The following is a 9,298-nucleotide window of genomic DNA, read 5'->3' as shown; positions in this document are numbered from 1 at the left end:
TTTTTGTCTTCTCCACAACCACCATTCTATTCCACCTATAGTGCTATATCCATGGCTCACGCTCATGTATTGCATGAAGATTGAAAAAGTTTTGAAAAAGTTAGAGTATGAAACAATTGCTTGGCTTGTCATCGGGGTTGTGCATGATTTAAATACTTTGTGTGGGGAAGATGGAGCATAGCCAGACTATATGATTTTGTAGGGATAACTTTCTTTGGCCATGTTATTTTGAGAAGACATAATTGCTTTGTTAGTATGCTTGAAGTATTATTATTTTCTATGTCAATATAAACTTTTGTCTTGAATCTTTCTAATCTGAATATTCATACCACAATTAAGAAGATTTGCATTGAAATTATGACAAGTAGCACTCCACATAAAAAATTCTCTTTTTATCATTTACCTACTCGAGGACGAGCAGGAATTAAGCTTGGGGATGCCTGATACGTCTCCAACGTATCTATAATTTTTGATTGCTCCATGCTATATTATCTACTATTTTAGACTATATTGGGCTTTATTTTCCACTTTTATATTATTTTTGGGACTAACCTATTAACCGGAGGCCCAGCCCAGAATTGTTGTTTTTTGCCTATTTCAGTGTTTCGGATAAACATAATATCAAACGGAGTCCAAATGGAATAAAATCTTCGGAAACGTGATTTTCTCATCGAACGTGATCCAGGAGACTTGGACCCTACTGCAAGGGATCAAAGAGGTGGTCACGAGGGTGGGGGGCGCCCCCCCTAGGACGCGCCCCCTACCTCGTGGGCCCCTCGGTGCTCCACCGATGTACTCCTTCCTCCTATATATACACACGTACCCCCAAACGATCAGAACAGGAGCCAAAAACCTAATTCCACCGCCGCAACTTTCTGTATCCACGAGATCCCATCTTGGGGCCTGTTCCGGAGCTTCGCCGGAAGAGGGCCGTCATCACGGAGGGCTTGTACATCATCCTAGCCCCTCCGATGAAGTGTGAGTAGTTTACCTCAGACCTTCGGGTCCATAGTTAGTAGCTAGATGACTTCTTCTCTCTCTTTGAATCTCAATACAAAGTTTTCCCCCTCTCTTGTGGAGATCTATTCGATGTAATATTCTTTTTGCGGTGTGTTTGTTGAGACCGATGAATTGTGGGTTTATGATCAAGTCTATCTATGAATAATATTTGAATCTTCTCTGAATTCTTTTATGCATGATTGGTTATCTTTGCAAGTCTCTTCGAACTATCCGTTTGGTTTGGCCAACTAGATTGGTTGTTCCTGCCATGGGAGAAGTGCTTAGCTTTGGCTTCGATCTTGCGGTGTCCTTACCCAGTGACAGAAGGGGAAGCAAGGCACGTATTGTATCGTTGCCATCGAGGATAACAAGATGGGGTGTATTTCATATTGCATGAATTTATCTCTCTACATCATGTCATCTTGCTTAAGGCGTTACTTTGTTTTTAACTTAATACTCTAGATGCATGCTGGATAGCGGTCGATGAGTGGAGTAATAGTAGTAGATGCAGAATCATTTCGATCTACTTGTCACGGACATGATGCCTATATACATCATCATGCCTTGATATTCTCATAATTATGCACAATTCTATCAATTGCTCAATAGTAATTTGTTCACCCACCGTAGAATACTTATGCTCTTGAGAGAAGCCACTAGTGAAACCTATGGCCCCCGGGTCTATTCTCATCATATCAATCTCCATCACTTTTATATTTTTTTGCTATTTACTTTGCTTTTACTTTTTACTTTGCATCTTTATATCAAAAAATACCAAAAATATCCTATCTATCACATCTCACTCTCGTAAGTGACCGTGAAGGGCTTGACAACCCCTAATCATGTTGGTTGCGAGTAGCTATCGCTTTGTGCAGGTACGAGGGACTTCAGCATGGGCTCCTACTGGATTGATACCTTGGTTCTCAGAAACTGAGGGAAATACTTACGCTACTCTGTTGCATCATCCCTTCCTCTTCGGGAAAAACCAACGCGAGCTCAAGACGTAGCGGAATCCCTGTTACAAGACATCTCGACAATGTTAAAACAAGACCAGCAAGACCACCCGCTGTGCCGACAAATCCCGATAGGAGCTGCACATATCTCGTTCTCAGAGCACACTAGATAATCTAAGCATACAGGAGCCAACGGAACCCAAGTTGCCAAGGGATGGCCCCGCACGGTGCTCTAGTTTGGACCAACAATCAGAGGAGCACTGGCCCAGGGGTTTAAAATAAAGATGACCCTTGAGTCTGCATAACCCAAGGGAAAAAGGCTTAGGTGGAAAATGGTAAAACCAAGGTTGGGCCTTGCTGGAGGAGTTTTATTCAAGGCGAACTGTCAAGGGCTTCCCATTATAACCCAACTGCGTAAGGAACGCAAAATCAAGGAACACAACACCGGTATGACGGAAACTAGGGCGGCAAGAGTGGAACAAAGCACCAGGAATAAGGCCGAGCCTTCCACCCTTTACCAAGTATATAGGTGCGTTAATTAAATAAGAGATATTGTGATATCCCAACAATAGCCATGTTCCAACATGGAACAAACTTCAACTTCACCTGCAACTAGCAACGCTATAAGACGGGCTGAGCAAAGCGGTAACATAGCCAAACAACGGTTTGCTAGGAAAGGTGGGTTAGAGGCTTGGCATAGCAATATGGGAGGCATGATAGAGCAAGTGGTAGGTATCGCAGCATAGCAAAAGAGCGAGCAACTAGCAAGCAAAGATAGAAGTGATTTCGAGGGTATGGTCATCTTGCCTGCAAAGTTCTCCGAGTTGACAAAACCTTGATCCTAGTAAGCGTACTCGACGGGTTCCTCGAACACGAACTTGTCTCCCGGCTCTACCCAAGGCAAGGACACAAGCAAAGGAAACCACAATCAACCATGGTGCAATGCGCAAGCAACATGATGCAAACATGGCATGATATGCGGGATGTGATATGCAATGCATATGCGTGCTCCGGAAGGAAAAGATTGAACCAGGCCTCAACTTGGCAAACCAAGCATGCCGCTGGAAAGATGAGTTTATTTCGGTCGAAATCGATATTAAGATCACCGGAATCGGATGCATGGTTAGCAAATGGCAAGCAAAACAATAATGGCACGATTCCGCGATTAACAGCACGATGCCATCTAGAATGCAACAAGAAACTAAGCTACCGCACTCCAACATAGCAACAAAGCACATGGCAGTGATCTACTCAAGATGCTTGACAAAAGATGAACATTGATCTACGGCTAAATCACACAAGAGCTGGTTCAAACAAGCATGACAAAAGGGCAAAAGATATCAGCTTCACAGACTTGGTGGAAATATTAACATGTCAGGAATTAACATCAGGAAGAAATGTTTAGCGCAAGATAACAACATGCTACAGGAACAGAACATAGCAAAAAATACATGGCATGAATCTACTCAAAGCATATAACAAAAGTCCCTTACTAACCCTAAGCCAAAAAGGATCAGAAGATACGATGGCACCCATCATAGCAAGTTTCGTTAACAGATTCAGACTTAGCAGAAAACTAGACATGGCAAAAACAGAGTTATGAAGGCTTGTTTATGAAGCATACTATCAGCAAGAAGACATGAGTATGAAGCTAACCATGGCAAGAACAATCTCATAGCATGCATGGATCAACTACAACAACCTTGGCAAAATTGATTAACATGTAAAGAATCTGCCAGGAACATCTTATAGCAAAAGTAGAGCAAGATTGAGTCCTACTAGGGCACTCCATAAATGAAAACAGGAAATGGATGGATAGAGCATAACCATATTCCCAAATCATCCTTACTGAACATACTCAAAAGAAGCATTGATCTCACTGTAGCAACATGAATACATGGCATAAAAATAACAGTAGGGAAATGACTTGGTGAAATTCTAAGTCCCTGAAATCAGCAATATCACGAGAGCTACTTTGCATGCATGTGCTAGTCACCACATTGATCACAAAAATACATGGCATACACCCCTGTAAAGATGGCATGGCATATCCCAAAACACAGGTAGAGCTCATGACCATATGCAGCACACAATAATCATGGCAAAAATGACAAATGTGCATAATCTGATAAGAATCAGGAACTAACATTTTATAGCACTCTTGCATCAACTATTAGGGCATCAATATGTACTCAAACAAGCATGGTGCAATGGAACAAAATGAAGAGCACATCCAGATGAACATTTTGATATATCATGCATGCAAAGCGGAGCTACGGATGAGGAGTTATGGCATGATGAAAAGGACATAAAATTATTGGATCTGAGGACTTAGAAGAATTCGGATGGGTGCAGGATAGCTATAACTTGCATGGGCAGAATTTAGGGGAGTGCTCACCGCGCGGGCTTCGGCCCAGGCATGGAGAGGAGGCCGGCTGGAGGAGGTGGGCCGGAGAGCTGGGCCGGCCCACGCGGGCAAGCAAGCAGGGAGGTGCGGATCGGGATCCTCCTGATCCCGCACGGCTGCGGCGGCGCACGCCGGTGCTCCGGCGACAGTGGGGCATGGCGGCCGCGGCAGGAGGCTGGCCGGTGAGGAACGGGCATGGCAGGGCAGAGGCGCGCGGATCCGGACACCTTCGCGCCGGATCAGACCGGGTTCGGGCGAGGACGGTGAAGGAGCTCGGCAGGGCGGTGGCGGGGTCCGGCGAGGAGGGGAGCGTGCGCGCGGGGCGCGCGCTCGCAGGCGGCGGGGCATTCAAGACCGGCGACGAGTCGGCGGTGTTGCAGCCTCCCGCGAGGTCCAATTCCGGCGAGCAATGGAGTCTGGCGCCGTCGAGCGGCGGAGTCTGTCGGGGCTGACGCGGGCGGATCTGGGCTCGCGCGGGCCCGATCTAGGCTGGCGGGCCGGAGGCGAAGTGGGGCGGCGCGGGCGCTGACATGGTGCGCTACGGGGTGACGCGTCCGATGCAGGCGGACACGTCCGGTGGCGGAGTGGGAAGTTTCTAGGGTTTTATCTGCGTGAATTTTCGGGGGGGGGGGGTGCAAATATATAGGTAGAGGGAGCTAGGAGAGTCCAAATGAGGTGCGGTTTTCGGCCACAAGATCTTGATCGAATGATCGAGAGGATGGAGGGTGTTTGGATGGGTTTTGGGCCACTTTGGAGGGGTGTTGGGCTGCAACACACACGAGGCCTTTATGGTTCCCCGGTTAACCGTTGGAGTATCAAACGGACTCCAAATGGCATGAAACTTGACAGGCGGTCTACCGGTGGTAAACCAAGGCCGCTTGGCAAATCTCGGTTCGTTCCGAGAAAGTTTAACACCCGCACACGAAAAGAGGCAAAAGGAGGCGCTGGATGACATAGGAGTGCCGGAATGCAAAACGGACAACGGGGAAAATGCTCGGATGCATGAGACGAACACATATGCAAATGTGATGCACATGATGACATGATATGAAATGCATGACATGCAAACAAATGACATGGCAACGACGGCGAATAACTGGAAGACACCTGGCGCAACAGTTTTGGGGCATTACAACAACATTAACTATACACTTTGCATGAGGATGACAATAGTGCTCTCAGATTTGGCGCTTATTTGTGACTTGACATAAAATTAAATATATAGTCCCTTCGTGGAAGGAAGTAGGGATTCGCAAAGGTGCCAGAGCTCAAATTTTTAAAAACATAGATAAATGAAATTTTGGGAAATGCACCCTTCCTATTTACATCACGACCAAGAGTTATCAATATCTTCCATGCTAAACACATTAGTGGTGGTTCCCAAGAGATAAAAGTAAAGGTTTACCCCCCCTCCACAAAGAAACACACTCCACGGCTAGCCGAATCCACGGGTACTGTCCATACCAAGAACAATCCTAGGGGAGTTTTGTTTAATTATTTGCAATTTTTCATTTCAGGACTAGGAATCCCTATTACCGCCCCTCGTGCAAGGAAGAGTGAATAAACACACATCATGAGAATAACCCGCTGAGCATGGAAGATACTAACTACCCCCTGTCGCTCTATGAACAATCAAGGCATACAAAAAAACAGATGTTCATTTGAAGTTTTCGAGGTGGCAGATGCAAATTTACTTAGAATGGCAGGGTAATACCGCATATAGGTAGATATAGTGGACTCATCTGGAATAACTTTTGTTTAATGATTTTGATGTACAAGCAGTATTCCCGCTTAGTACAGGCGAAGGCTAGCAAAAATGTTCAGAAGTGGCCATCTAAAGAGAGAAAATGGTCATAAACATGCATTATGAATAATGAACAGTGAATACTAGCATGAGTAGGATATGGACAGCATGAATATAAATATCGTAGAGACTATGTTCGTTTTGATTCAACTGCATGCATGAACATGTGCCAAGTCAAGCCACTTGAAACATTCATAGGAGAATACCGTATCATCATACTACATCACAATCATTTTAATGCATTGTTAGCATCCAAGATAAATCATTGTCCACTCCTAGATACTTAAGCATGGCATGATGAACTATAATCTATAATTATCATTGCAAACATGATTGATCATAATATGCTAAATAATGGATACTAGGTTAAACATATTTACAAAAACAGAACAAGTTGAGTGCATACCCATTTCTCTCTACCACAGCCAGTTCATCTAATATCGTCATTATTTCCTTTCACTTTCACGACCAAATAATATGAAATAATAATAGTGCAAGAGTGTCGTGGACTAAGATGGAATCTTCAAACATTTTATTCAAAAAGGAGAAGACAAGGTAACATGGGCTCTTTGTTAGATCAGCGGTAATGCATATGAGAGACACTCAACATTTTCATCGTGGTCTTCTCCTTGGTATGATCAATGAAAAGAAAAGAATTTCAAAGAAACAAAATAAAATATTTTTGGAGTTTTATTTTTTCTTGAAGAAAGCAAACTGGAGAAGGGAGAACAAAAACGAGAAAAACTATTTACATGGGAAAGTTCCCAACAAGCAAGAAGAAGAATCGGAAAATCTTTTCGGGTTTTCTTTTTAATACTACAACTAAAAACTAGAAAGAAAAACCGAAAAGAAGCATGAAACATTTTTTTGGATTTTCTCAAAGTTTTTCAAACATGAAAGAAGAAGGCAAGAAAATAAATCTTGCATGGATAATACAATGTAAAAGTTTGAATACTGACAACTGGAATGAAATGTATGAACATGAATGCAATGTCGGTGGAAATACGTACTCCCCGGGGCTTAGGCTTTTGGCCTAGCTTGGTAGTCATCATCCATAGTAGTCATCCAGTCCCATGTCGAAGTGCTGCGGCGGCAGCACCTGAGCGTCCCACTCCCGAGGCTCCTCCTCCGTAATACGTCTCCAACGTATCTATAATTTTTTATTGTTCCATGCTGTTTTATTATCAATCTTGGATGTTTTATAATCATTTTATAGTCATTTTATATCATTTTTTGGTACTAACCTATTGACATAGTGCCCAGTGCTAGTTCCAGTTTTTTTCATGTTATTTACATCGCAAAAATAAATATCGAACGAAGTCCAAATGGCACGAAAATTTATGCTGCTTTTTTATGGGCCAAAAGAAAGGTAATGGGCCTTGGTTGCACCTGGGGGTACCCCGAGGGGGGCACAACCCACCAGGGCACGCCAGGAGGCCCTGGCGCGCCCAGGTGGGTTGTGCCCACCTCGGGTGCCCCCTGGACCGCCTCTTTGCTGTATAAATACCTAATATTCCTGAAACCCTAGGGGAGTTGACGAAATATTCATCCAGCCGCCGCAGAGTCCAGAAACACCAGATCCGATCTAAACACCATCATGGAGGGGTTCACCACTTCCATTGGTGCCTCTCCGATGATGCGTGAGTAGTTGCTTGTAGGCCTTCGGGTCCCTAGTCAGTAGCCAGATGGCTTCATCTCTCTCTCTCTCTTGATCCTCAATACAATGGTCTCTTGGAGATCCATATGATGTAACTCTTTTGCGGTGTGTTTGTTGGGATCGATGAACTTCGAGTTTATAATCAGATCTATGTTTTTATATCCATGAAAGTATTTGAGTTTCGTTGATCTCTTTTATGAATAATCTCTTACAGCCTCGTATTTCTTCTCCGATATTTCGGTTTGTCTGTCCAACTCTATATATTTATCTTGCAATGGGAAGAGGTGCCCGGTAGTGGGTTCGATATTACAGTGCTTGATCCTAGTGACAGAAAGGGAGCCGACACGTATGTATCGTTGCTACTAATGATAAAAAGACGAGATCTATATATACTGCCATATAGATAAATGGATCTTGTCTACATCATGTCATCATTCTTATTGCATTACTCTGTTTTTTCATGAACTTAATACACTAGATGCATGCTGGATAGCGGTCGATGTGTGGAGTAATAGTAGTAGATGTAGGCAGGAGTTGGTCTACTAATCTTGGACGTGATGCCTATGTAATGATCATTGCCTGGATATCATCATAATTATTTGATGTTCTATCAATTGCCCAATAGTAATTTGTTTACCCACCGTTTGTTATTTCTCTCGAGAGAAGCCACTAGTGAAACATACAGCCCCCCGGGTCTTATTTCTCATATATTTGCTTTGTGATCTACTTTTTCCTTACTTTTATTTTCAGATCTATTAAACCATACATCCAAAAATATCTTGCTGCAATTTATTTTATTTGGCGTTTGATCTATCAATATTTACAACTTTCTCCCGTCACACGCACATTTCTAGCGCCGTTACCCAAAAGGGACTGACAACCCCTTTAACTCGTCGGGTTGTGAGGTGTTGTTATTTGTGTGCACGGGCTGTTTATGTTGTGTTGCTTGGTTCTCCTATTGGTTCGATAGCTTGGTATCATAATTGAGGGAAATCCTCTACCGTCGCTGTGCTATATCATCCCTCCCTCTCCTGGGAAATACCGACGTAGTCCCAGCTGCCATCAAGGAGAATTTCTAGCGCCGTTGCCGGGGAGGATCAAGTGAAGATAGTCTCCCGTCAACGTGCCTTCTGGCGCCGTTGCCAGGGAGGATCTTCATCATAACCAGGTTCCGAATCACAAATCTCATCTCCTTGCAATTTACATTATTTGCCATTTGCCTCTTGTTTTCCTCTCCCCCACTTCACAAAAATTTGCCGTTTTATTCACCTCTCTTTTTCCATTTGTCGTTTTCTTGCCGGATATGTTTTTGTGTGTGGGGTCTTATTTGCCCTTATGGATAATTCCTCCTCTATTGCTTGCACTCCCGAGAATGAGGTTCTCAACTTTAAACAAAGGGGAGGAGAAAGTTTAAGATGCTTGGTATAGAATTTGCAATGCTCATAATAGATCTATCCGTAAGCAATCTACCATTGTGC

The sequence above is a fragment of the Triticum urartu genome, chromosome 4A (assembly GCF_056163025.1).
Source record: "Triticum urartu cultivar PI428250 chromosome 4A, HENAU_Tu73, whole genome shotgun sequence".
Taxonomy (NCBI): domain Eukaryota; kingdom Viridiplantae; phylum Streptophyta; class Magnoliopsida; order Poales; family Poaceae; genus Triticum; species Triticum urartu.
The sequence above is the reverse complement of the archived record's forward strand: the minus strand, read 5'-3'. Positions refer to the sequence as shown.